We start from the raw sequence: 27,460 nt of genomic DNA, 5'->3' as shown, positions 1-27,460 counted from the left end.
TCAGGAATTGAGGACATGTATAACTCTCGTGGTTTCAGGCACGTAATCGTGTCGGTCTGTAGTAGAAGAGCAAGATTTGGGTCCAATAATACCCTGGAAATCTAGTTGGCCTTTAAGGTGCTACTGGACCCAAATCTTACTCTATAACTTTCATAGTAACTCTTCGGCATTTCGGGAAAAATCTCTGTTTAACAGAATGCCTTTTAAAAGAAACACACTTAGAGCAGTCCCTCAGTGGAACAGGCTTCCTCGGGAGGTGGTGGGCTCTCCTCCTTTGGAGGTTTTTGAGCAGAGGGGAGATGGCCATCTGACAGCAATGCTGATTCTGTGAACCTAGGCAGATCATGAGAGGGAGGGCAGGAAGAGGTACATCAGCGCTTAGTTCTTGTGGCCCCTTCTTACACGCCCAGGGTAAGGCCGATTTCCACCTTGAGGTCAGGTAGCAATTTTCAACAGGCCAGTTTGGCTAGGGATCCTGACCATGGCCATTTCCACACACGTTGAATAATGCACTTTCAATGCACGTTCGCAATCCTTTTGAAGTGGATTTTTTCCCCCACACATAGAAAATCAGTTTCAAATGTTCACTAAAGAGTATTGAAAGTGGATTATCCAACGTGTGTGGAAGCAGCCCATGTTTTGCCATCTTCTGGTCATGGAGCAGGGGTCACTATGTGGAGGGGGAAGGTATTTGTGAATTTCCTGCATTGTGGAGGGGGTTGGACTAGATGACCCTAGGGGTCCCTTCCAACCCTATGATTCTTTTATTCTAATGCAGCTGCCTGTGGTGGCAGCTGTTGCACAAGCAACTTTTTAAAGCCCAGCCAATCAGATCTCCTATCATAAGCCCTGCAGGGCAAAAGCCCCGCCTTGCCCTGCCCACTTCCTAAGAACACTTTGTGGGTGCCAGGAAAGATGTCGGGCGCCATGGCACCCATAGGTTCCACCTTGAGAATTCCCTTATTTAGTCTTTAATGTGCTGCAAGGCTCCTGTTGGCAACCACTGACCCGTGCAACTTCCCCCTTGGAGTTGCTAGCTCAAAGGATGGTGGTTGGTGTAAAATGGCGAAGGAAGGAGCAACTGGGGGATGTGATAGTGTGCTCTGCAGATATAACAATACAACCGTGAAATCTAACTACATATATAAAAATAAAAAAGGTACAGGTAGTCCCCTGTGCAAGCACCGAGTTATTACTGACCCACGGGGGGAAGTCGCATCACGATGTTTTCTTGGTAGACTTTTGTTACAGGGTGGTTTGCCATGGCCTTCCCCAGTCATCTACACTTTACCCCCAGGAAACTGGGTACTCATTTTACCGACCTCAGAAGGATGGAAGGCTGAGTCAACCTTGAGCCGGCTACATGAACCTGGCTTCCGCCGGGATCGAACTCAGGTCGTGAGCAGAGCTTGGACTGCAGTACTGCCGCTTACCACTCTGCGCCGCGGGGCTCTTCCATCTATAAAAATAAGAAACAGTAAACTGATTTCATTACAACAGCTATTAATAAAGTGTAAACATTCATATACCCAATTACTGTAGAATCATTGTTGTATTGAAATAAATTCTCTTTATCGCACATTATGTGATAATAGCAAGCTAATGATATCCAAAACAATTTGAACCCAAAGCCAGATAGAACTCCAGTTCCGTCAGAGGTACATCTTCGAACGCATTATGTGTCCGTGACATCTGGCTGGCTGATTACCGACTCTGAACTGAAACTTGGCTGTAACACAAGAGGTGCAGTAATACTTGTAGAAGATGTGAGCTTTTGGAATACAAATGAATTTTGTAATGAAATCAGTTTACTGTTTCTTATCATTATATATGTAGTTAGATTTCACGGTTGTATTGTTATATTTACATAGGCTTTCCCCCATGATTTTTTTTTGGGACATGGGTGTGCTCTGAAGAGCAGGGTTTTTTTAGTGGCGTGCACATGTGCAGGCAGTCTTTTGTGAATTTGTAACACTTAATTTTGTGGAATTTGCTGCTACAGGACGCGGTGATGCTTACGAAGTCAGGTCGCTTTTTTAAAAGTTTGGATGGCTGGAAAAGGGTTAGAGCAGTCAGCTGTGAAATGCAGTGAGGGCTAAACCCGGGGCTACCCAGTCCAAGGGCACCAAAAGCTCCGGCTGTGCAAGACCTGGGGACAAATAGAGAAGGGTCAATTTCCTGCTGAAAACAGGGTGCCGGACTGGATGTGTTCTTGGTGTGGCCGAGCCGCTCTGCTCTTCCGACCTCCTTCCCCAGAAGCGCAGAGATTCCTGAGAACGTGGCCGTTGCAAGAAGCTCTGCCAAGGTATCACAGCAATTCTCGTTACGTTTGCAGCCAGATGTTTGTTCTTACTGGAGCTACCTCCCCACGGAGCAGAAGAGCTTTTTAAAAAAAATTATCGGCGATGTTTAGCAACTCCGTTTTATTATAGGCTTCGGCTTTTTCTTTTTTTAAGCGACATGTTAATGCGCGTTCGGCAGAATAGCAAGCCTGTGAAAATCGGCCTTCCTTTAAGTTGTTTTGTAATGGGCAGCCCGGCTTGAATCGGAAGGCTTGGGATCAAAGCGTGAGATTTCCCTGCCTTACAGCCAGGCAGGTGTTTGCTCCGATGGGAAGCCACTGGAGCAGAGCCTGCACCTGGTGCCTGCCCGGGGAGGCACCGTTTGCGGTGAGGGTGCTGGCTGCTTGCCCATGCTGAGTGTGCAAGAGGCGCAGAGTGGGTTCTTTTTCCCACAGTTCTTTTTGCAAGTGGCAACCAAATGACCCCCAGATAAGGATCTTGTTGGAGCAGAATCCTCCCCTTTGTCAGTCCTGCATTAGGCTCTTTCAGCCTCCTGCAACAGCTGGGAGAACTGCCGGTGCTGAGCAGGGAGTTCCGATGTGTTCAGGCACTTACGGGGGGATCTTCCCTTCCCTCCAAGATCCAGCCTTCCGGATTACTTCCTTCCAGGCAGCTTTGAATCTGTTGGTAAGTAAGAAAGGCTTCGAGAGTTTGCCAGGTGATAGGAACAGATTACAGGGGAGCAAGTATGGTTACGAAGCAAAAAGCAAGCAGGAAAACGTTGCATGTGGCCAAGTTCTGTCTTTCCTTTATCCCTTCGTGGCTACAATGCAAACAAAGTCGAAGTGAGCCAATGCAATGGGGAATGGCAGGGGTGTGTGAGTGAGTGAGAGCGAACTTTGAGCTACATAGATCAAGATGGGTTAGTCATCCGCCGCAGTAGAAAAGAGCAAGAGTCCAGTAGCACCTAGAAGACTAACAAAATTTGTGGTAGGGTATGAGCTTTTGTGAGCTACAACTCACTTCTTCAGGTATCTGAAGCTGTGTTAGTCTGTCTGTAGCATTAGAAAAGAGCAAGAGTCCAGTAGCATCTATAAGACTAACAATATTTGTGATAGGGTATAATAATATTAATAATAACAATAACATTCGATTTATATTCCGCCCTTCAGGACAACTTAATGCCCACTCAGAGCGGTTTACAAAGTATGCCATTATTATCCCCACAACAAAACACCCTGTGAGGTGGGTGGGGCTGAGAGAGCTCCAGAGAGCCGTGACTAGCCCAAGTTCACCCAGCTGGCTTCAAGTGGAGGAATGAGGAATCAAACCCTGATCTCCAGATTAGAGTCCTGCCACTCTTAAGTGACTGACCCAAGGTCACCCAGCTGGCTTCAAGCGGAGGAGTGGGGACTGGGGAATCAAACCTGACTCTCCAGATTAGAGTCCCACGCTCTTAACCACTACACCAAACCGGCTTTCGTGAGTCACAGCTCACTTCACAGCTTCACTTCTTCTTCAACTATCAACTGAAGAAGGGAGCTGTGGCTCACGAAAGTTCATACCCTACCACAAATTTTGTTAGTCTTATCGGCGCTTACTGGCGTCTTGAGCTACATAGATTTATTTACAAGATTTCAGTACAGTGGCACCTTAGGGACCAACAACATTTTCAGAATGTAAGCTTTTGAGAGTCCAAGAGTTCCTCCTTCTTGTTGACTTCATTGTAGCATAAGCTTTCGAAAACCACAGCTCTCTTCATCAGATGCATCTGACAAAGAGAGCTGTGGTTCTCGAAAGCTTATGCTACAGTATAAAGTTCATTAGTCTTAAAGGTGCTACTGGACTCTTTACTATTTTGCAACTACAGACTGTCATGGCTAACTCCTCTGGATCCTTCATGTTGATCTCTGAGATGCCACTGGACTCAAATCCAGCTGTTCTACTGCAGACCAACATGGCTGCCCACCTAAAACTACAGAGATTTAATTTCTTGACATGCATTGGTCAGGACATAAAACATACTCCCCCCCCCCCGCTTAACTCAGTAGCGTGATGGATTAAGAGTGTAAAATAAAAATAGAGAAGAAGCTGTGCGAAATTCTCATATCTGTCACTTCCCAGCAGCCAGATGGTTCCAGAATGCAAATATCAGCTTTTGCATGGGTTACAGGAACTGTGTGAAATCATTATGAAAACGAGAACCCTCCTGCCTCTTCCAGAGGAGATCTAGGCAACTATTTGCATTTCTCCAAGGATTTAATTTTTCATGCAAATAGCCTTAAAAATGCAAGCAGATGTGTGCTAACCTGTGAGCGCTTGTAGTATTCCAGGGCATAGGTGTGCCTTATCACACACCCCTTCTTGGAGAGTGGGTTTAAATGTTAGAGGGGGTCCTCCTAAGGGATTATCTTGACAGAGTTATTAATAGTTAGATAGAAGTGTCTGTTAAATCATATGCACAAACATAGGTGTACATTTCTTGTCTTGATTTATAACCAGCAATTATCTAGGCTTATAGCCAGAGGCTTTTGACGTCTGTGCAAAATCTGTTGCTTATTCAGGATCCTGAGAATGGAATCTTTTTTGAAAAAGAGCATTTAGGATAGTGATGATAAATGAATAAACGTGCCCAGATTTTCAGAAACCTGTGGTGAGTTGGTGGGGCAACCAGAGGTCACAGGGTTGGATATTCCGTCTCTGTGCACTGCTGACCGTTTTCCTTTTCTCACCCCCTCTCAAACACTCCTTATCTTCCAGACAGACCAAAAGAAATATTACTATGCATAACCAGTGGTTGTCTTGTGGAACTCACTGAGACAAGATGCGGTGATGGCCGCTAGCTTGCATGAGTTTGAAAGAGGATTGGATAGACGGACGGAGGATCGCTCTGTCGCTGGCTATTAGTCACGATCCTTCTGTGGGATCTCCAGGTTCACAGACGGAATTCCACCGAAGAACAGTCAGCACATGAGAGCTGCTATCTGGGGGCTGCCCTGTGGGTTTGGGCCGGCTGTGATGAAATGGCTTGCTGGTCAAAAGGGATCCTTGGTGCAACCCAACAGGGCTACTCTTTCATACCCTGACTTTCCTGCGGCCACCCCTTTAAGTCCTGTGGCATGTGCAGAGAGCGTGAGGATAGGGAGTTTTCCGCCTCTAGGTTCGTGCCTGGCTTTAGAGCCACCTCCAAGGCCAAATGACAGGTGAGAGGATGCGACTGCATTGTTTTTCCATGTCTAATTCATTCACATGGTCTAATTTTTGCAAGATTCATGCAGGTGAGGGTACTTGAACCTTGCCCACTTTGCCTCTGTCATCTAACCATCCTCCATCACTGCCATTCTATCTCTCCATGGCCTCGCTTGCTTTCGTTCTCTGCTGGACTTGGAAGAAAATGTGCCAGTGTGTTACAAGTTGAAGCTCGGAGGGGGGACCAAGATTTAGCACCCTTCCTCTGCCCATACTTCTTTTTGTAAGCATTGGATATGTTCCCACTTCATGCATGACTCCAAAGTATCGTTTCCCGTGCCCCATCTAAATTGGCACTCAGACACAGGTTAGTGGTGGTTGGAGAGTGCCCTCAAGTCATAGCTGACTTATGGCAACCCCTGGTGGGGTTTTCAAGGCAATAATAGAGGTGGTTTGCCATAGCCTGCCCCTGCAACCCTGGTCTTCATTGGAGGTCTCCAATCCAGTTACTAACCAAGGCCGACCCTGCTTAGCTTCCAAGAGCTGATGAGATCAGACTCACCTGAGCTATGGGATGCTTTAAAAAAATGTTTGTTTCAAATTCTTCCTGCTCAGAACTTCTGGCTATGCAAGAATGAGTGGCAAGCCAACACCCTGCTCAAGGAGAGAGAAAAAATGATGGAATTGCTGGAAACAGTTTGCACTGGGTTAAGGTTGCAAGGAATCATGGTTTAGTCCAGCAGTTGGTACAGTGTGCGTGTGCATTCATGCGTGTGTTGTTTTTTGCCACAAAGATCTTTATCAGCCTAGTAGCAACCGGTGCCGATGGCTAGTCTGGAGAGTGATTCTCTGTCATTGCAAATGCCACCGCCTCCCGGGTGGATAATGAAATCTATTCATGGGGCAAGACATGAAAGGGGGAAACAGTTGTGCAATTTGGACCTACGGAAAAATGTGACCTTTAACTACCAAATTCGGACTATCTCCTGGGGAAAAAAAGTTGCTGTGGTCTGGGTTGTATCACAGATCTGATAAGGTGGCAGAAGCTATGAGGTTTCAGGTGCCACTTTGAGTTGCCATAGCAACCCAGCTGAGTTCCAGCTGTCTCCCAACTCATTACAGAGGAGATGACAAAAAGAAAGAGGGATGACTGGGTAGATCACAGTGACTGCATGTTTATCTTACCTGTCAACCCAAAGGCTTCTGATGCGGTTAACTGTGGTAAGTTAGAAGAATTCATCCAAGGTAGCAAAAGGAGTGCCCTGACCTGGATAGCCCAGGCAAGCCCGATCTCGTCAGATGTTGGAAGTTAATCAAGCTCGGCCTGGTTAGTAGTCAGATGGAAAACCTCCAAGGAAGACCAGGGTTGCTAAGAGGCAGGCGATGGCAAACCGTCTCTGTTCATCTCTTTCCTTGAAAACCCTATGAGGTTGCCATAAATTGGCTATGACTTGACAGCACTTTCCACCACCAACGGAAGGAGTGTAAAGTGAGCGTTTAAAATGTGCGTTTCAAATCTGAGCATCTAAGAACAACCTACAAAGTAGGAGGAAATTCGGAGCAAGGCCTTCAGGGACGATGCAAGTGGCCAAGCACGATCATATGGGAGCCAGCAGTCCTTTAGGTTCGTGTTGGTTGGCTGCCATGTTGTGTGCAGAGTTGCTGTATTTCAGAAGCCACCTTTAATTTGAGGGAGAACGCTCAGCATCTAAACTGAAAACTTCTTTTCTTGGTTCGAGGCCAGGGCGGAGTTTCAGATACAAAGGCGATCCAAAACACACAGAAATCAACGGGTTAAATAATAATAATAAAAGCAACAACATTTGTTTTATATTCCACCCTTCAGGACAACCACTCAGAGCGGTTTACAAAGTATGTTGTTATTAAACCCACAACAAACACCCTGTGAGGTGGGTGGGTCTGAGAGAGCTCTGAGAGAGCTGTGACTGACCCAAGGTCCCCCAGCTGGCTTCAAGTGGAGGAGTGGGGAATCAAACCTGGCTCTCCAGATTAGAGTCCTGCCGCTCTTAACCACTACCCTAGGCTCCTGGCATCACTTTCTAATGTGGTGGAGAGCAGTCTCTTCTTGCATGTCTTTGAAGGAGGGAGGGTTCTTACTTGGTAGAATCCATCCATTCACCACTGTCTTAGGTACAAGACAGTGCCACTGTTTCAATTAAATGATTTCCATTGGCATTATGGAGCTTCCTGGCTTGATGCAATTTTTAACTATGAGCGGATCCCTGCCAGGTTGGCTGTTCCATTAACTGTACTTGACTGGTCAGTCGGCCGCCATCCCATATGGAGTGCGTTTTTGCTTGGTTTTATTTGTGAGGTGCTAAATTACTGCCTTTTGGCATGCAGCCTTTGAAATCACATGCAGATTTTAACGGCAGTGGTTGTGTTTAGCGGATCAGACGTCAGTCTCGCGGTGCGTACGCTGTCTTAACCTCCGTTTCCTCCTCCGCAAATCAGGGCGGGGTGTGCTTTGGATCTCCACCCAGCTTCTTAAAAATAACGTCGCCTTGCTCCTTCGGATTTTGAGATGTTCCAGGTTCTTCTGTGCAAGCCTGGCTCTGGAGAGCCGGACATCGCTTCTCCGGGTCTGACTCAAGACAGTTGTCCACACGGATGGAATATGGGCTGTACAGTGTTGGAAGTACACTGTAAACCAGGAGGCAGAGGCAGGCATTTGGAGCATGCTGGGGCAGACGTTTCAGGGTCATTGGGCCTGATGCAGAATCAAGCCAGTGGTCTCTGGTGCTTTTTCAGAGCGGTAGGTCTTTCTGTTCAGTATGCAAAGCCTAGCCGTGTCCAAGCAATCTCCCCTTTCCCTGTTGATTCATCTGCTGGAGATCAACTGTCCCCCCCATAGGGAATCTCTGACATGTGTGTTTAGGGCATGCATTCAACTTGTACTGCAGACTGTCTGGGCCTTTCCCCCTCCCTAGATTTTTATCCATCCATCTGCACGTTGATGGGGAAGATTGGTAGAGAGATGGCTTTCAAGTTGCTTCTCAATCGCTGCTGGTCTCCTTGGAGAACTCCCAGTTTCCTTGAAATGCAACTTAAAAAATGCTGGCTTGGTTTGCAAAAGCACTCCAGGGTGTTTGTCTGAAGTATAGATGTGCGCCTTTATTTGACACATTTTACCCCCTTACTCTCCATCAAAACAGCTCCTGAGACTGTTGATGTCTGTAATCAAAGCCTACAAAATATAACAAACGTTTCCACCTCAGCCAACTTAGAGCCTTTAGCAATGCCACCGTCGGCGCTGTAAAATAGTTAAAAGTCAAAATACACCATCTGCACTCTGAGATTTGGGGAGCATCTCTCAGTGGTTAGAGCATCTTCCTGGCTTGGAGAAGGTTCCAGGTTCAGTTCGCAGCATCTCCTGTGGTAGGTGATGTGAAAGACATCTAACCTGAGATCCTAGAGAGCTTCTTCCAGTCTGCATAGGTAATACTTGCTTTGATGGGCCAGAGGTTTGATTCAATATAAGGCAACTTCATGGCGGAGGTATTTGTGAATTTCCTGCACTGTGCAGGGGGTTGGACTAGATGATCCTAGATGTCCCTTCCAACCCTATGATTCTATGTGTTCAAGGTATTTGCTTGGTAGCAAATTGGGGGGATGCCAAAAGGATGTGTTCCACAATCAAGGTGCATCAGCAAACATGGCCGTATCTTATTTTGTAACTGCCCACCTTTCTACAGAAGGGGCATGCAGAGAGGAACTTCCAAAGCCAACCACTTATGATGGGCATGTACATAGGGGCCATGGCTCAGTGTTGGAGCATGTGAAAAGAGCAAGAGTCCAGTAGCACATATAGGACTAACAAATTCGTGGTAGGGTAGGAGCTTTCATGAGTCACAGCTCATGTCTTCAAATCAAGTTCTGAAGAAGTGAGCTGTGCTTCATGAAAGCTCATACCCTACCACGAATTTTGTTAGTCTTATAGGTGCTACTGGACTCTTATGCTTTTCCACTGCTGCAGACTAACATGGCTACCCATCTTGATCTATCTTGTCAGAGAATGTGCTTGGCATGCGGGAGGTGGGCAGTTACAAAATAAGATACAGCCATGTTTGTTGGTACACCTTGATTGTGAGATTTTCCTAATTCAAATAATGTTAGCAAAAAATTGCAAAGGCTCCGTGTACCAGCCTGGCCTATGTTCAAGCAAGGGTGTTTGTCCATGCTTCACATCTCACATTTAGTCCATCTTCCATGACTGATTTGCTGCACAACAGCCCTGACAACTGTAGGTAAACAAGACTATATTTATACGTTTCAGGTGGGAAATTTCTGTAGGGAAAATGCAGCATTGGGAAATTTTCTGCACGATTTTCCGCCACATGTCACTAGAGGAGTAAGAAGATGTGCCAGTTTAATGTGCACTTCAGAACATAAATCCAATACTAAACTGTGCACATTAGACATGATTTGTGTGGCACACTAGGGGGGAAAAAGGTCAGCCGTGAGTACTGTTAAGTGGTGGTAATCTAAATTCTTATTTAATCTTCTGGATTCCCCTGTTGTAAGTGGTGGTGATCTAAATTACAGTTTAATCTTCTGGGATCCCCAGTTGGCTTAGTGTAAGGGTTTACTTCCTGAACATTAATTTATTATCTTCTCGGGTTTTCCTCCCCTCTCTGCTCGGCAGGAAGTCCTTAAAATATTCTGCAAGAATCCTTGACAGCAAGGAAAGCAAGATCCCGGCATGCGTGTTTGGTGGCATCGTATTCTCACTCTGGCTGATAGTGCGGCATTGCACAAAAAGGCATTTTGGAAGAGGCGGGAGGAAGGGGGGCCTGGGTGCTGAGACAACCTATTTTCTATGTCTGGTTGACAGCCCAGATGGAGACCAGAGAATCTGCAAACAGCCACAGTGTGTGAGCGGGAGCCAGCGGCCCAGCCCTGCTCTCCACGTTGCCAGTAGCAGGGAGTTTCCAGTTGGGGGAGGGGGGGTGCAGCAAGGCTTTCTGAGCATAGCACATTCCTTGTGTGTGTTCGGAATGCACGGAGTGAAATGTCATTGGGAGAGCACTTCGGCTTTTCACAAAGGGCCGACGTGCTTGGCCTCATTGGCGAGGCGCTGGAATTGTGTCAGGGCTGTCGATAGCAAGCGTCTCTGGGCGCATTGCAGCAAGCACCAATGGCTGAGCGTGCTGCAGGCACACCCCAGTTGCTGTTGTGCTCGAAGGGGGGGGGGACCCCCGTCGGGAATAGACATGTTCAAGGTCCTGAGCTTTCGCAGGATGATCCATGCACGTTTGCTATTGGAGGTTGCAGTGGAAAATCAAGTCCTGTTGCAGAAGCACCTGTTGCTGAGCTGCGTCTTGGTCCTGCAGCATTCCTTGCACATTGGTGCCGTGTGGCGGACACTGTGGTAGAGCAGAAGAGGCAGAACCCCCCCCCCCCCTGCTTTCCTCTCTGCCTGCATCTCCCATAATAAAATTGTTCTTTGTGTCATTTTTACCCATTTTGTAGTGGCAAATATGGTCTGGCTACAGGAAGTGCACTTGTCAGGGAGTTTTATTTTATTTTGTTCATTCGTTTATGTCATTTATAGTCCACCTTTCTCATTGAGACTCAAGGCGGATTACACATCGTGAGGTTAGTACAGTCAGTGTCAAGGACATTTCCATAAACAATGCCATAGCGTAAATAAGTACAGGTTTACAAAGACAATAGTATTAGCAAGAATCCAATACAGAGCTGAAGAAACGCTGAAACAACGTAAATTGGACCGATCTGAACATTTTTGCATGTTTTGACAAACACAGGTTGCTCTTCATTCACCCTTTACATTTTCAAGTGTACGCTTAAGCATAAACTCTTTTTTTTAAAAAGTGGATTCTTACAAGGTGAGCCCTGAGTCTGCCTGAGTGGGCTACAGCTTACGTTGTTCCCTGCATCTATTTCTGTTTGCAATATTCCACTTACACCTTTCCTTCGTTTATTTATTTGCACCTCACTTTGCTCCCCAGAGGGAATCCAGAGTGGCTTCGATCCTTCTCCTCTGTTTTATCATTACAACGACCCTGCGAGGTAGGTTAGGCTGTGTGTGAGAGAGAGAGACAGAGACAGACAGACACTCACTCCCTGACCCAAAATCACGCAGCAAGTTTCCATGGCAAAGCAGGGGCTTTGAATTTGGGAATTCCAGGTCCTAATCTGTGGAGATATATCAAAGATGGGTAGCCATGTTAGTCTGCCTGCGGGAGTAGAAAAGAGCAGGAGTCCAGTAGCATCTATAAGACTAACAATTTTATAAGTAAATTTCTAAAGGTGGTAATGTGTTGAAATATGTACCTTTTAAATATTTATTTTAAAATGGTGTGTGTCTCGTACTGATGTGCAATCATGTAATTTTGAATTGGTTTCAAGAATGTGATGGCCTCTGGCTAATAAATTTTGTTGTTGTTGACTAACAAAATTTGTGGCAGCTTTCGTGAGTCACAGCTCGCTTCTTCAGATTCGGGTATCTGAAGAAGCGAGCTGCGACTCACTAAAGCTCATTACCCTACCACGAATTTTGTTAGTCTTCTAGGTGCTACAGGACTCTTGCTCTTTTCTACAGATCCTACTCCTACATCCTAACCATTATACTGCTAATGCCCATGTGTTGGTGGGGACCTAATACCCCTTTAAGAACGTCTGTAACCTCAGCCCAAGACCCGAATCTTGCTCTTCTACTACAGACTAACGGCTGCCCGCCTGAACCTATTGCACCTGACAGTGTACTGTTAGACCTTATATCTGTTTCCCGTGCTGTGCCAAGCAAGCAAGTTCAGAAGGGTGTGTTTGTGTGTGTTTTTCTCCCTTTTTGTTGAATAGCCTGAGCACAGAGTTCCCTTCCCCACCGCAGAGTGAAACGCCAGTGCTCTTTACCTTGCCTGACCCCTGGCATCCCTTTCCGAGGCTTGCCAGATTTAATAGAAAGCAGGGCTCGTGAATCTTTTAACAGCTGCATCAAAGGGAGAGTTCTTGCTTGGACGGGGGGGGGGAAGGGAATCTCGGTCCTTTTCGGCAGCTTTGAGAGGGTGGAACATCTGCCCGAAACACACCATCTCGAGAGCTATTTGGAGACCTGAGTTGGGTTGAATCGGGCGGCTGTTCTTCTGCACAACGGGGCTTCATGAAAGGAGAGGGTGAAAGCTTTCCTCCCCTGTTCCCTAAATCAGGATTGGTGCTGAGGCTCAAAGGGCAGGTGCTGCTGGAAAAGGGAACGTGGCCAAGCCCTGGGTTTGTTCATTCTTACTCCAAAGTGAATGACTTTTCCTCCTGCTGTAAAGGTGGAGAAAAGGGTACATTGGTGCAGGTACCCACCATGGTGAATGCTAGCAGGACTTTGGTCTTAAGAAAAGTTTGAACTCAGAAATCTTTGGCGGGGAGAGATGGCTAAACGAGCCTTAACCAGTCATTGCATTCGCTGGTGTTGATGTAGCCCGCAACCATGGTACACAGAGGAGTGAATAATGAGGACTGGTTGTTTATGAACACTCACACACCCTTCTGCAGTGACGTGCAGGGATGCCAGCTTTTATATTCCCACAACTTGTGGAACTTGCTGCCGCAGGACAGTAGTGATGAGTTGTAGTATGAACGGCTATAAAAGACGATTTGGCAAATTCACGGAGGAGAGCTGCATTAGTGGCCATTAGCCGTGATGACCAAATGGAACCTCCATGTTCAGAGGCAGTATACCTTGAATGCTTGCTTCTGGGATTGCAGGCAATGAGGCGGGGCTTCTGCTTCCGGGCTTTTATTGTGGGCTTGCTGGAAAGATCTGGTAAGCCACTGTAGGAAACAAGATGCTGGAGGAGGTGGCTGGATCACTGGTTGGATCCAGCAGGGCTGCTTTTATGGTATGTGGAGCTCAAGGGTGCCTGCAAAAGCCAGTACGCATATCTAGCCGAGATCGGTGCCAGGGAAATTTAACATGCATGTTGGCCCTGAGGCTTGGTAAAAGGATGTCCCAGGTGAACTGGAGCCCTCCGTCTTTTGAGCACTCCAGAAACTGAATTCCCACCCCCAACATTCATCCTGCTAAAGAGTTCTGGAAAACACAAAAGATTACATGCTCCATTGGTAAGTCTGAATAAATGCTATTCCGTGGATTTTACTTTCAGGTCTTTCTTTCTGGCCAGGGTGATAACCTGGCGATTTGTGTTTGATTTTTTAAAAAAATGTAAAAGACGATACTACTTAAAACAGGGGGGAGGGCAGCTAGATTAAAAACAGCATCCAGTTGAAAATACAGGTCTTAAAATGCAACCGCAAAAGAATACGTCTCAGGCAGAAAGCGTCGTCTAAATTACAAAGTTGTCTAAAGGTTTGCGGAGGGAGTGCTCCCACCCAGTGCAAATAGGGTTGCCAGGTCCCTGTACCCTCCCGCCAGGAGGGGCGGGGAGCTGGCACTGACCTTGTGATGGCAGCAAGGTCCTCTTTTCTGTGCTCCAGTTCTCGCGTGATGACATCACCGCCAGAAGTGACAACATCATGCCAGCCACGGGAGCGCTCCCGCACTCTGTGTGGGGCCGATTTGGCCCATTCGGGGCCCGAATTGGCCCCAAACAAAGTGCAGGAATGCTCCCACGGCTGGCGCAACAACGTCACATTCGGAAGTGATGTCGCCGTGCCTGTTGGGGGTGCACGCTCACCTGAGGTGCCTGCTGGTGGCGAGCAACCTCCAGGTGCTTAGCACCTCCCACTGACCACTGATGGGTCGCCAGGCAAGGTAGAAAGCCCCCAGGAGTTTGCCCACCACTGGCAGGCACCTGGGAACCCTAAGTACAAGTAACATGATGAGAGCCCGATGCTTGGAGAGCCAGTGCGTGGATGGAGTTCCCCAGCCTTGGTGCCTCGGCTAAAAAGGCCCTGTCCTTTGGACATGCTCATGTAAGCTTCTGCTCATGGGAGCGCATGGAGCAGGGCCTCTGTCCAACTTCATGCACACGAGAAAAGGGCTTGAAAAGCTTTAAAATCAGAACAGACTTCCGTTTCTGCATCGTAAGTACAAGCCTGTGTTATTCTTAGGCTCACACCCACCCCTAATGAATTCTTGATTTAAGAATTCTTCAGTCTAATCGCAGTTCGTTTCTGACATCTGAAATGGGGGGCGCTTTAACCAATTGCAGGGTGGGTTGGTGCCTGGATGGAAGAACCCCCCCCCCCAAGACACCTAGATAAAGCCACCTCTGATTCGATAAGGAAAGAAGATAGATGTGTAATTTGAAACGAGAGAGAGAACTTCTTTGAGATTTGCCGGTCGAGTAGCTGCTTGTTGCTTAGCTTTGTATGCCCTCATTGTTCCTTGACCTTTTGGATTTCTGGCTTGTGCTACATGGCGGTCTGTGCTGCTTGGTTGCTAGGCATGCAGATTGTTCTGAGAGGAGGGTGTGGATTGGTGCAATGGCTACTGCTTTCGCCGCTAAGGATCAAGAAAGCAGTTATGCCTCCTTATGCAGTCAGTGTGATGTAATGGTGGACTAAGATCTGGGCCACCCCAGTTTGATTCCCCACTCTGCCGTTAACCTGGCTCAACACACTCTCTCAGGGCCAAGCTACAAGTGACGAATGGCACTTGAACGGCAAGTGTATTTCTCCCTGTTCACTTGCCCTCCACTCAATCCACTTGCTGTTCAAGTGTCATTCGTCACTTGTAGCTTGGCCCTCAGCCTGACCTACCTCACAGGGTTGCTGTGAGGGGAAAAGTGGAGAACTATATAAAACATTGGGGAGAAAGATGGGGTAGAAATAAAGTTAAATAAAAATAAAGGGGGATTTCAGTCAGTTCAAGTACTTTTTGCTATTTTGGGGGGGAGAGTTTCAGACATTTATACTGTGCATAAGTTTAACATGATCCAGAGGAGTTAGCCGTGTTAGTCTGTAGTCGCAAAATAGTAAAGAGTCCAGCAGCGCCTTTAAGACTAACCAACTTTATTGTAGCACAAGCTTTCGAGAACCACAGCTCTCTTCGTCAGATGCAGAAGTTTAATATGGTGCACTTTAAAAATAAAGTTGCTAAACATGGATCAGATCAAAGCCTGTAAAGTGTACTGGGAAAACGTTCAGTTCCATGTTGCTGATGGTTTCAGGTGGGCGGCCATGTTGATCAGCAGTAGAAGAGCAAGATTTGAGTCTAGTACCACCTAAAAGACCAATAAGATGTCCAAGGAGTCAAACCTCCCATTGAAGCACAGCCCCTCCCCAACCCAGAGAAGGACAGCTATTTTCTTCCGTGGGAGAAAGCCCTGCAGTCACCGAACAGGGCTGGAATTGGGTGCAAACAAGGCGGGAATTACCCTGGCCAGAGACTCCTTGAGCAGCCATCGCCTCCTAGGGTTTCCAGGTCCCCTGACCTCCCCTCCCCCCCCCGGGCGGGAGATCTGGGGTCTGGCTCCTACCTTGGGGTTTTTCTCCCGGCTTGTGTGATGACATCACTTCTGGGAAGTGATGTCATTGCATGGGTCACGGGCTGCTCCCACGCTTCTCAGGGGGCCGAATTGGGCTTCTGAAGAGCGTGACATCACTCCGCTACACAGTGGCCTGATTCGAGGCCGAATCATCCCGAATCTGGCTGCTGCAGAGCACCCTGATTTGGCCTGAATTTGGCCCAAATTGAGCTGCTGCGTCACCGGGAGTACGCTGCGTTTCCCGGGGGGGGGTGCACCCTGGGAGGTGCTTTCCCCCCCCATGGGCCAGATAAGTGGGGGCAGGGGGTAGAGGATGGGAGTGGGGGAATCCCTCACCCCTGGCAGGGAACTGGCATCTCTATATCCTCCACTGGAAAGGAACCCACATGGAGGAATGCGTGGTGTGCCTTGGTACAGATTGCTCAGCGATTGACTGTAATCCTCCGTGGGAATCTGCAGCACCCAAGCCTGATCTTCCCCTTCCCTCATCATTACAATGCTGTGTAACTGTAAATAACAATAAAAAAAACCTTCATCCTAAAAGACCCAATTAAATCACAGACTGCACAATTAACACGGAGCTAGTAGAGCAGAAGCAGCCAGTAATTAGAGCGCTCCTATGAAACTCTGGCAAAACAAGATGAATCCACAGGCCTTTCCCAGCGTTCACAGGGTATGGCACGGGTGTCTACGAGAGGGAAACCTGCTCCAGAAAACTAGAAAGTTCTGCAAGAGCCTAGAGCCGACAAGCCGCTGAGACTGTGTCCTCCCAAGAAGAACAAGTCCTAGGAAAGAGAGATTTCTCAACGTCCTGAGTGCACCACTACGAACTGTTCCCATCCATCTTTACTTCTCCAGACAAATGATCCTGAAGGAGTGTTGATCTGTAATAGAACACCAAGATTTGAGTCTACTAGCATCTTAGGGCCAAGCTACAAGTGACGAATGACACTTGAACGGCAAGTGTATTTCTACCTGTTCACTTGCCCTCCACTCAATCCACTTGCTGTCAAGTAGTTTGGCCCTTAGAGACCAACAAGATTTTCAGGGTCTAAGGCAGGGGTGGCCAAACTTGTTTAATGTAAGAGCCGCATAGAATAAACGTCAGATGTTTGAGAGCCACAAGACATGATGCGCTGAAGTGACTTCAGATGAGGAAATTGCTTTTTATTTTTATTGACAATATGAAAGACACGGAAAGAAAGAAGGACGGAAAAAAGGAAAAGGGAGGGAAAGACATGGAAAGAAAGGAGGAAAGTGAGGGAGGGAAATAAACTAGACTAAAATAAAATGTATGGCCACAGTGATACTCAGAGACCTCCGGGAGCCGCGCAGTATGTCTAGAAGAGCCACATGTGGCTCCCGAGCCACAGTTTGGCCACCCCTGGTCTAAGGTTTCAAGAGTCAACGCTTGAAAAACTTGGTCTCTAAGGTGCTGATGGACTCAGATCTTGCTGGTCCCCAAGTAGCAAACTTTTGAGGAACCACTGGCCCGGAACAAGCAAAGAATCCACCAGGCAGGAAAGCTTTTGTGTTCTTGGCAGGAGGGGGTTGGTTTTTCAGGCCATGGATTTATCAGAAGAGGATCTCATGTGGCATTTCATGTTGGTGAAGGAGGTAGGAAGGAATTAATTATTTACTTCGTTTCCAGAATGTGCAACTCGGTGTATTCCCTCCTGTCCAGCAAGATCTGCCTTTAATTAACAACAACAACAACAGTAACAACAACAATAATAACAATAACATTTGATTTATATGCCGCCCTTCAGGACAACTTAATGCTCAATCAGAGCGGTTTGCAAAGCGTGTTGTTATTATCCCCACAACAATCATCCTGTGAGGTGGGTGGGGCTGAGAGAGCTCTGAGAGAGCTGTGACTGACCCAAACTGGCTTCAAGCAGAGGAGTGGAGAATCAAACCTGGCTCTCCAGATTAGAGTCCTGCTGATTCCCATTTAGCAAACCCAAGAGTCAGTTTAGGGAAGGTCTCTGTACATCTGCAAAACTATAGGTCTGCCCCTCAGCAACATGAAGAGCAAAATTCAAGTCCAGTAGCAATTTAAACGAGATTAGCTTTTGAGAGTCAACACTCCCAAGGAATCACCCATTCCTCCACAGCGCCCATTATGCTGAATACACGCATAAACACATGAAGATGCCTTATGCTCTTGGTTCATCCGGGTGAGTATTGTCCACTCAGACCGGCAGCCGTTCTCCAAGGCTGCCTTCCACCTGATCTTTCGAACTGGAGATGTTGGGGATCGAAACCTGGGACCTTCTGCATGCCGTTAATCCATGGCTCCTCCCGCTAGTCCTTTGTTCTACTATTGTGTGATTTTAATTTGCCACGTTTCCTTTGATAGAAGCGCTTATGTTTCACTGATCTCTGGGACTGATAATTAGTATGCGCCGGGATTGATAGCGGGACATAGAGCAAGAAGGAGCAGTGGGCAGTAATGCCAAGGTGTCGGGACATCGGACTGGAAATGTGTTACCTGTGCAGTTTATTGTCCGTTCCACCGTCACAGCTTGTTGGAGGGAAGTTAGCACAGACCTTCTGTATTGCTCTCATGTGCCAACCCAGCCGGTGACCACGGGGAGGTATTGCAGCTGGTAACTCAGAAGAGAACAGATGTCAAGGGCTCGTCCGCGTACCAGCTGGTCCTATCAAGTTGTTGACTTTGACTTGGCTGCTCAGTAGGAGTAACTTGTCATTCAGGCTCGGCCTGATCTTCTCTTCAACTTCTGGTCCCCATCTGCTGCCTCCAGCCCCCTTTGCTCCAAGCGCCCAGAAAATTTCTTACTTAATTTGCAAACGTAGCCAAGTTTATTGGTGCTGAAAGGGGTCAGGAAGAGCCACTTTCTGTTTAACATTCTCTCGAGAATCCTCCGGTCTCATGCGGCTTTGGTGGTAATGAACAGAGTGGATTGGCAAGCAGTAGCTATCCCACCCACCCCCTTTCCTCACCAACTGGGGCCCAACGTGGGTGCGTTTTAAGTCTTCGAGGCGAGTCGTGCCAAATTCATTAGATGATGCGATGCTCTGGTGTCTCTGCAAATCCAGCTTGGCAGATGGCAAAGCTAGCGGCCAGAAACGTTTTGGTGTGTTTGCGTTGGCGCAAGTGTGCTTGTCTGGAAAACAGAGCACTTGGCGTCAGGAGGGCTGGAAGCATTCCTTGGCATGTTGGAACACCGCTGCGTGTATGGAGAGGCCAGGATGACATGAATAGGCAGGGTGGAAAGGATTTGAAAGCCGACGCCAAGGACTGGAAAAGTTGGGGGTGGGATGTCCGGCTTCTGACTGGAGTTCAGTTCTCATCTCAGCCTTGGACTTCTAGATGTGGTTTTCAATGTGACCCCGGACCACGTGCCTCTGTGAAACAGCGTGCGCCCAGAATCTCATCAAAACTGGGCCCTCGGCCACCACATGTGCACAGTGTTAGCATGCAAGGTATCTAGCCCAGGTGATGAAAGCTGGTGTGGTACAAGGGTTGGACCTGGGAGACTCGGATGTCAGCAGAACTTTTTGTGCGGTGATAGCAGATCACACAACGGGATGTGTGCAATTTGACATGAATAACCAGAGGGAATTGATCTGCGCTGGGGAAGGCAACGTGCACACTAGGTTTGGGGTCACCTTGTGCAAGATTTTCTCCGTCTCCCTCCCCGAAGCAAAATAAAAAATAATAGTGATCTCATGAGGTAGCTGGAAAGAATCCAAAGTGAAGTAATAACGTTCAGAGCGTTGGATTGTATGAAGAAGCCTGATTTCTTGGATCTTAATTTAGTAGTCTAAAGGTGTCGGAACGGTGGCCTTGGGGAAGATTGGTATTAAATTGTTCTTTGCATCAGTTGCATTTGCCAAAAAGATCCAGCCTGTATTCTGTGTGTTGTGATTCAAGAAATGTTCTTGGGTGTCCCGAGATAAGGCATCAACTGGGTACGAGGAGCGAAATGCAGGACTTGACGTTTGACATGAAAGGCTTTGGATGTTGGAACATTCAAAGGCAGTGCGGCAGAATTCCAACACGTTCTTTTTCAGTGACACCGCACGGAGGGAGGCACAAGCCGACGCTGATCCCTGTTGGCTTCGGTTTCAAAAACCCAGTTTGAGCTCTCTGCTTTCAAAAGATACTGAAGATGGTTTCAGATGGGTAGCCGTGCTGTTCTGCAATCGAAGAGCAAGATCTGGGCCCAGTAGCACCTTAAAGACCAACTCGATTTCCAAGATGCGAGCTTTCGAGAGTCAAAGCTCCCTCCGTCAGATATGAGGACAATAGGAGCTTTGACTCTTGAAAGCTTAATCTAGTTGGTCTTTAAGGTGCTGTTGGGCACGGATCTTGCTCGAAAGAAAATTACTGCACTGTCCCCACTCCACCAAGAACTGGCATGAAACAACTGAAGAAAGGCCCATCTTTTCCTGCAAGAAGGCAACCCGGAAACTGTAGCTAGGTTGTGCACCGTGGCCCAGGGTAGGTGAGGTGCCTGGAGCTCCCTAGATGCTCTTCCACTCCTGCTCTTTCCCCTCCCTCTGGAGCCTCCATGCATGTGTTGCTCGAACTGGAGGCTGTAGCTACGGTAGGGAATATTTCAGGACACCGGTTTGTAGGCTCAAATCCCCGGCTGATGCCCGCTCCTGTTTTCCACTTGAATGCTAGGCGCACATAATCTGTTTTTATTTGTAGAGATCTGGATCAGCTTCCTGTGTTTGGCTACCTCTATTTAAAGCCAAATTAAGCTCGCAGCCATCCCTGCTTTGCAGCCGGGCCCCTCTGTCTGTCTCTCCTCCCCTTCTCGTTGCTCTGGGCCCTGGCCGTGTTCCATCCAGAGCTGGAATACTCTGCTTTGCAAAGCTGCCAGTTTAAGTGATTATATTACGATTCCCCGTAGAGTTGGCCTCCCTCTCCTCCGCCACCCCCCTTCTCCCACTTTCCTTCCCTGAACTGGCACTGGAGAGTGCTAATTGAAGGCAGGCCAAGTCGGCGCAATCTGCACTTAAATTGTGCGTCTCTCTCTTGTCCGTCAGTTTCTGCGAGAAAAGGTGAGGCTGTCGGGAAGCTCCAGTTGCAGGTGGGTCTGGAAGTGCGCTTTGACCATGCAATGCAATCCGAAGCCATTCTCAGTAAACCAGGATAGTATTTCTCCGGATTTGCTCTAGCACTGCCTTTCTCTCTGTCCTGCCACCGTTCTTTCCCTCCTGGAAACCCCTGCGAGCCAGGGAGGGCCTGGAGCAGTGAGAAACCACGGAAGACTTTTTTTGATCTCGCGGAGAGTTTTCGGAATTGGGGGGATTTCTTTGGTGTACGATCTGAGATCTTGCAACTCTTTTGCTTGCGGCAAGTATGTGTGTGAGAGAGACAGACAGAGAGATATGGAGGGGATATCCCAGCAAATATCTTCCTCCTCTTCTTTTACCGATGGGGTAAGTTGGGGATAGCATGAAGGAGGGGAGAGAGTTTGCTTGGGAATGGAGGGGAAGGAAGGGAGTCGTCTCATCCGATTTCAAAGGGAAACTTCTGCAAACGCCAAGACTTTATCTGTCCTGCCTGTTTGAATTTAATGTTTGCAAGCTGTTGTAGTCAAAGAAGTTCCGCTCAAAAAAACTACCCTGGTTTTAAGTGGTGTCGTCTTCCATTCTTCTGCTGTTTGTTTCATCTGAGTGTTTATAGCATATTCGAATGGGTGCTGCACAGATTACGGCAGTCTCTGCTTAGTGAGTTTGCTGTTCCGCTAGATGCGATAGTGAAAAGATTGGGGATTCTTGGGGGGGGGGGTGTCGAATGGCTGCAGAGAAGCAGTCAAGGCGAAGCGTGTGGAGAGTTGGGAGGGACGGAGGGGGGAAAGGGCTCGTTTGTGCTGGGAAGGATAGGCAGCCGTCCATTTGGCGCAGAGCACGTTCTAGAATCAAATTTATGGTTGCCCTGGCAACCTTACTAGTGGACCCGTTGAAGATGATGCCTGAGCGTTCTTTAATGTGCATCCGGAAGGGCGTGTGTTCTCCCTCCACCGTTCTCTTTGTAGCAAAGCGGTTAAGTAGCTGGGCTGTGAATCAGTGCTCTGCTGGTTCGACTCCAACTCCTGCTGTGAGCTCAGCAGGTGCCCTTGGGGAAGCCACCCCTCTCAGCCCAACTCCCCAGTTTCATTGTGGGGATAATGATAACACTGACTTTGTTCATTGTTCTGTGTGGGGCACTAATCTGTCTAGAGGAATGGTATGTAAGCAGTTATTATTATAAGGGAGCTGCTGTAGCGTAGTGGTTAATTGGTTGGGCTGCGAACCAACACTCTGCCAGTTCGACTCCCACTCCTGCCATGAGCTCTGCAGGTGCCCTTGGGGGAGCCACTCCTTTCAGCACAGCTGCCCAGCTGTATTGTGGGGATAATAACAGCACTGACTTTGTTCACCACTCTGAGTGGGCACTGATCTTTCTAGAAGAGCAGTATATAAGCACAGTTGTTGCTGTTGTTGCTGCTGTTATTAATTATTCTGCTAAAAACAAAGGGAATGCCAACTCCTTCCATTCCTAGAGAAAATTTTTCAGGAACATCATTTCCTATATTTAAGTGAGCTCATTACTAGAATAGCTGCGGGGAGCGGGGAAAGTAGAGTCTAGTTCATCTAACCTCACTTTTATCCCTCCCTTCCTCCAGGGGGCTCAGAGCAGCCTGCCCGATTTTCCCTTCCCAGAATCATCCCTTACAACAACCCTGCGCGGGTAGATTATGCTGCGTAATAAGGGGTTGACCCACAGTCACCCAGAAATCTGAAACTAGCCAGCTCCCAGTCCTGCAGTCTAACCACTATGCATGCTGGCTCTTCACTCCCTTCTGCGTGCCCACCCACCACGCCGTTTGTTGTTAAAATCTTCCAAGGAGATGTGTGGGTTTCCCCCCCTCTAACTGCAGTGGGAGAATTTCAGCCCAGTCAGTATAAACATGTACAAGACCACCAGTTAGCCAGAGGAAGCGAGGCGAGAGGGGGTATCCAGGGGGAAGAGGGAGATGAATGTCTGTTGTTGACGGTCTGTCCTTTTTATAGCGCCAGCTATTTCCTCTGGCTTCCAAATGCAGAAGCCCCAAACACGGGGTCTCTGTTATCCCTCCGGCATGTTTCCTGTCCGGGTAGCAGATGGCTGTGCCTCTCGGAGGCTTTTGTTCATTGAGAAGAAAACTGCCCGGGCGATGCAGTTGCGCTTCCTCCCTCTTGGCTGTCTGTCTTCCCCCGTTTCCACCAGAAGCCACATGTATGCAGATGGTGGGTGGCTGCGTCCTTGCCCGCCCCCCGCCCCCTTCGTCTTAACATCCTGCTGCTTTCTACACCCTTCCACCCACTGGGAATTGGGTGAACTTTGGCTTTCCGGTGGCTCTTCTTTCTTGTGCTGCTTAGAATTGTTGTTTTTAAAAAGAGAGGGAGACTTTCCAGTTGCCGGTGGGAAGGAAGACTCAGGGATGGCTGAGCCAGGGCTAGAAGTCTTGCCCACGCTGGTCTGCAGTGAGATGCAAAGGGGAACCGTCTTGCTCAATCTTATTATTTTATTATTATTATTTATTGCATTTCTAACCCGCCCTTCCTGCAAGCAGGCTCAGGGCGAGGTACAACAGTTATAAAAATACAATAAAATATTAAACAACAATTCATAAAATGGCAGTTCGTATTATAAAAACAACAAACAGATAATAACTGTCCCCAGATGGGGTCAGTTCCAGATTCCTGCCCATCAACATACAGGGGGAGGGAAGCAGACAGATAACATCCTGCAGCTCATTCGTGGGTCAGCTAACGAGTGGGCACTACATAGCCCCATGCTGTACCCATACGTCAGGCAGCCGGCCAGTGGACACTGTATAACCCCACACCTTGAGCAGAACCACGAGTGACAAAAGGCACAGGTTGGACACTTGTCAGCTTCCCTCCAGTTTTGATGGGAAATATAGGCAGCTTGGCGGAATGTTGGACAAGTGACAGTTGAAAAGTCCATTGGACAGCAGTCGGAGAGCCAAGCTGCAAGACCAGGACGCCTACATTTCCCTTCAAAACTTGAGGGAAGCTGACAAGTGTCCAACCTGTGTCAGGTGTCACTTGTAGTTCCGCTCTTAGTGGGAGGCCGGTGGGTGGCTCTGTGAGGATCTCATGCTGGCCTCAACCATACGCCTGATGGAACATCTCTGTCTTACAGGCCCGCCAAAATGATAGATGATCCTGACAGGCCTGGGTGTCCTCAGACAGAGAGTTCCACCAGGTTGGGGCCAGGACTAAAAAGGCCCTGGCCCTGGTCGAGGCCATCCGAGCCTCCCTGGGGCCAGGGACCACCAGCAGATGTTTTCCAGCTGATCGGAGCGTTCTTTGGGGCACCTACGGGGAGAGGCGGTCCCTCAGGTATGCTGGTCCCAGTCCGTTTAGGGCTTTATAGGTCAAAACCAGCACCTTGAACCGAATCCGGAATTCTACTGAGAGTCAGTGAAGCTGCTGCAAGATAGGCGTAATACGTGTCCTATAAGGGACACCCGATCTTGTTGCCTCTTCTTATTAGCAGCGGCACGAGAGGTCTCTTTCTCAACTCCTGATAACTGGAGACGCTGGGAGATTAAACCTGCTGCCTTCTGCAGGCAAAGCAGGCACCGAGTTACAGTGTCTACCCTGCACGATTGCACAAAACAATCCAAAGCAATCAGTGTTTGAAATAAACAGCTACAAAAATCACTGAGATAAGGGTCACTAAGCACAATTGGGATTCATTCTTATCCAATTAGAAGCGTGTATATGCCTATAAAAATTGATCCGGCATGCGATACATCCGATACAATCCACAAATCTGTTCAGTTACTAACAAGTAACCAATAAATACCGTAACAAAGTAATTATTACTCCTGCCGCCTGCTCTTGCGGTGCGGGGGCGCACCCTGCACCCAGGGGCGCGCTGTGCTACCCAGGGAGTGGGCACTCCAGGGAGTCCACACCCCCTCCGGCCAGGTAAGTGGGCTCAGGGGGAGGAGGGTGGGATCAGGGGATCCCCCGCCGTGGGTGGGGGGATGGCAACCCGAATCACATCCCATCTGGTTTCCATGCAGCAGCTGGCAAAATGCCCCAAAGAGCCCATGCCCCCAAAGATGCCAAAGCTTCCCCTTTTTGCTGCCAGCAACTGGCATTTAGAAGTGTGCTGCAAATCAGCACTCTGCTGGTTCGAATCCCACAATTGCTGTGAGCTCAGCAGGTGGCTTTGGGTAAGCTGCTCCTTTCTGCCCCAACTCCCCAGCTGTATTGCAAGCCTTATAGTAACCCTGACTTTGTTCACTGCTGTGAGTGCGGCACTAATCTGTCTAGAAAAGCAGTCTATAAGTATTGCTATTGTTGTTGTCGTCTAGCCCTTGATGAACCCATCTTCCATGACTTATCCTAATCCATTTTTGGTGTTTTTTAAAAAAATCAGTCCAGCATATGTCAAGATTAAAACTTCCTCGAGGAAACCTTTCTTACATAAACTGTCTCTGCTGTAGCACCTTGGCCAGGAGCCAGAAGTGTTGGGCGCAGAGTTCATGTGGCTCACCAGATGGACACGTTGCCGGGCATGAAGGGAAACCGGGCACCCGGCACCCCTTTATATGGCTGTGTCTTGCTGAGGGCGAGCTGTTATGTCGGACAGTTTATCCCCACTTAAAACACCACTGCTGGCAGACGTGATCATTTTTCACTCAGGGATAAGCATCCAAGGAACTCCGTGGAACGTGCGTGGTGCGCAGGCAAGATACTCTCGATTCCTGCCTTTGAGTTTAGCTCAGGGCGTGACTTGTTATCAACTCTGTGTGTCTCAGGCGTCTGGCCCAGCAAAACAGAGGGCAGGTCCTGCCCTCTGATCTGTGGCATCCTAAAAATTGTCTCTGCTGGAGAGGTCTTCTGCTTGCTGATCCTTGCTAATAAACAAGATGCTGCCAATTCCACAAAAGAAGAAAAGCCACTCCTGCCATTTCGGAGGTTTCCGTTTGTAAAAACGAAAATTCTGTTTGCTGAAATTGGCAGCTTGAAGCATAAAAATCCAGAACAGCATGCCAGTCCAATGGCTTCCATCAGTCTAGTAATGTATGCATGAAAAGTATCTTGTACTGAGCCAAATTCATGTCCACCAATGTTGTAAACTGTGACTGGTAGCAGTTTGCTTGGGTCTTGAGCGGTCTTTCCCCTTTTAACTATAGATGGCTGAGGATTGAGGTTGGTACCTTTTGCATCCACTTGTTCTCTCGCTGGGCATCTCTCCCAGAACCTCATGGAAAAACCACGCCAATGTCACTTCTCTTCTTCTACCCCCCCCCCCCAATTCTCTTTGAGACTGTAAGCTCCTTGGGACCAGAGACCTTTGTTTTTGGGCATTGCATGGTGCCCTGTACACCGACTGGTGTTATGTACCATTGGTATTCCATGCACACATTTGAACTTTCAAATGTGATAGGGTGGGGAGGTGGGCATCCCACTCCAGCCTATATTCAAGCTCGAACCACAATTTTCGTGTTGGCTCTGTTCCAACGTCGCCCAAAACCATGTTTTATTGAAACAAGGTCTGATTGTGCTGCAGCAGGCCGTTGCTTGCATGTTGGGTGGCTTAGGGTATTTTGAACTCAAGTCTCACACCACGGTTCATTTTAACTACAATAATTTGTACAAATGTGGACATCCTGGCTTGTTGGGATAGCAGCTTGGCCCAGGGCCCAAAGAACGCACGAAGGCTGTAGAACCAGGATCTGAATTATTGTCTTTATGCCGAATCCTGGATTTGCGAACCATAATTTAAAAACTGGTCCTTTTGTGTTATGTTTGATCCGAGCTGTTGACGCATCCCTTTCTGCACCCGTGCTCAGAAGGGCGCAGGGTGCAGGATGCTGCTTGCAGATTTGGCGCTGGGAGCGTGGGTTGGGAATATGAACCCTCGTGCTTGAGGGAGGCTGTTTAAATGCCAAAATCATGCCGAGCTGGTGTAGGAAAGGGCACCGAATAGGAGACGTGAGCACGTGCGCTCTGACTCATGGCTGTGATCTCTCATGAGCAATCTGTAATCCTTGGATTTTGGCGAAACGCTCTCCGTACCTGGGTGAGGCTTGGAAAGGGCAAACGGGGCCAGCCTCTCCCTTTTTCACACCTGTCAGCATGCTGTTTTGTTCGCCTGGATCACACTTAATCTGGTTTGATTTGCAGGTTGCGTTCCTGCTGAGACCACTCTGTTGCTTTCCCCAAGAATCACATACGTGCACGTTGGCCTCTCCTTTCCCAAGCCGCTACTGCTACAAGTTCTGTATTGTGGCTGGACCATTGGTCTTCAACCTGGGGAGTCGTGACGTGAGCCTCTACGGAGCGCCTTTTTTGCTACTTGTCAGAAGGTTCTGCTGCTAGCGCACATGCATGGAGAGCAAGCCATGCCTCCAGCCTGTCTTTGGGCACATGCGCCGAGGAGCAGCAAGATAGTAAGGTCAAAATGGAAAACAGATACCTGTCCTGATGTGTTAGAATGGAGAGATAAGATTTATGAATGCACATCATAGAATCATAGAGTTGGAAGGGGCCATACAGACCATCTAGTCC

The 27,460-nt window shown here is 48.2% G+C and overlaps 1 protein-coding gene across 3 annotated transcripts in view; it reads left to right on the top strand.

The window, feature by feature from the left end:
- Positions 1–27,460, top strand: part of PTP4A3 (protein tyrosine phosphatase 4A3) — a 128,159-nt gene that overhangs the window by 37,868 nt on the left and 62,831 nt on the right. Inside the window, exon 1 of one of the 3 annotated variants that reach the window (XM_054985051.1) lies at positions 2,928–2,969. The exons of 1 other annotated variant lie outside the window; for it this stretch is intronic. The gene's annotated coding sequence lies outside the window, so the exon portion shown is untranslated. Of the gene's footprint in view, positions 1–2,927; positions 2,970–20,925; positions 20,965–27,460 lie in introns of those variants that run through there. One more of the 3 variants, XM_054985050.1, reaches the window with a different exon arrangement.

Source organism: Eublepharis macularius, chromosome 7, assembly GCF_028583425.1.
Source record: "Eublepharis macularius isolate TG4126 chromosome 7, MPM_Emac_v1.0, whole genome shotgun sequence".
NCBI classification, from domain to species: domain Eukaryota; kingdom Metazoa; phylum Chordata; class Lepidosauria; order Squamata; family Eublepharidae; genus Eublepharis; species Eublepharis macularius.
Note: the sequence above shows the minus strand (reverse complement) of the source record. Positions and strands in the feature narration are given on the sequence as shown.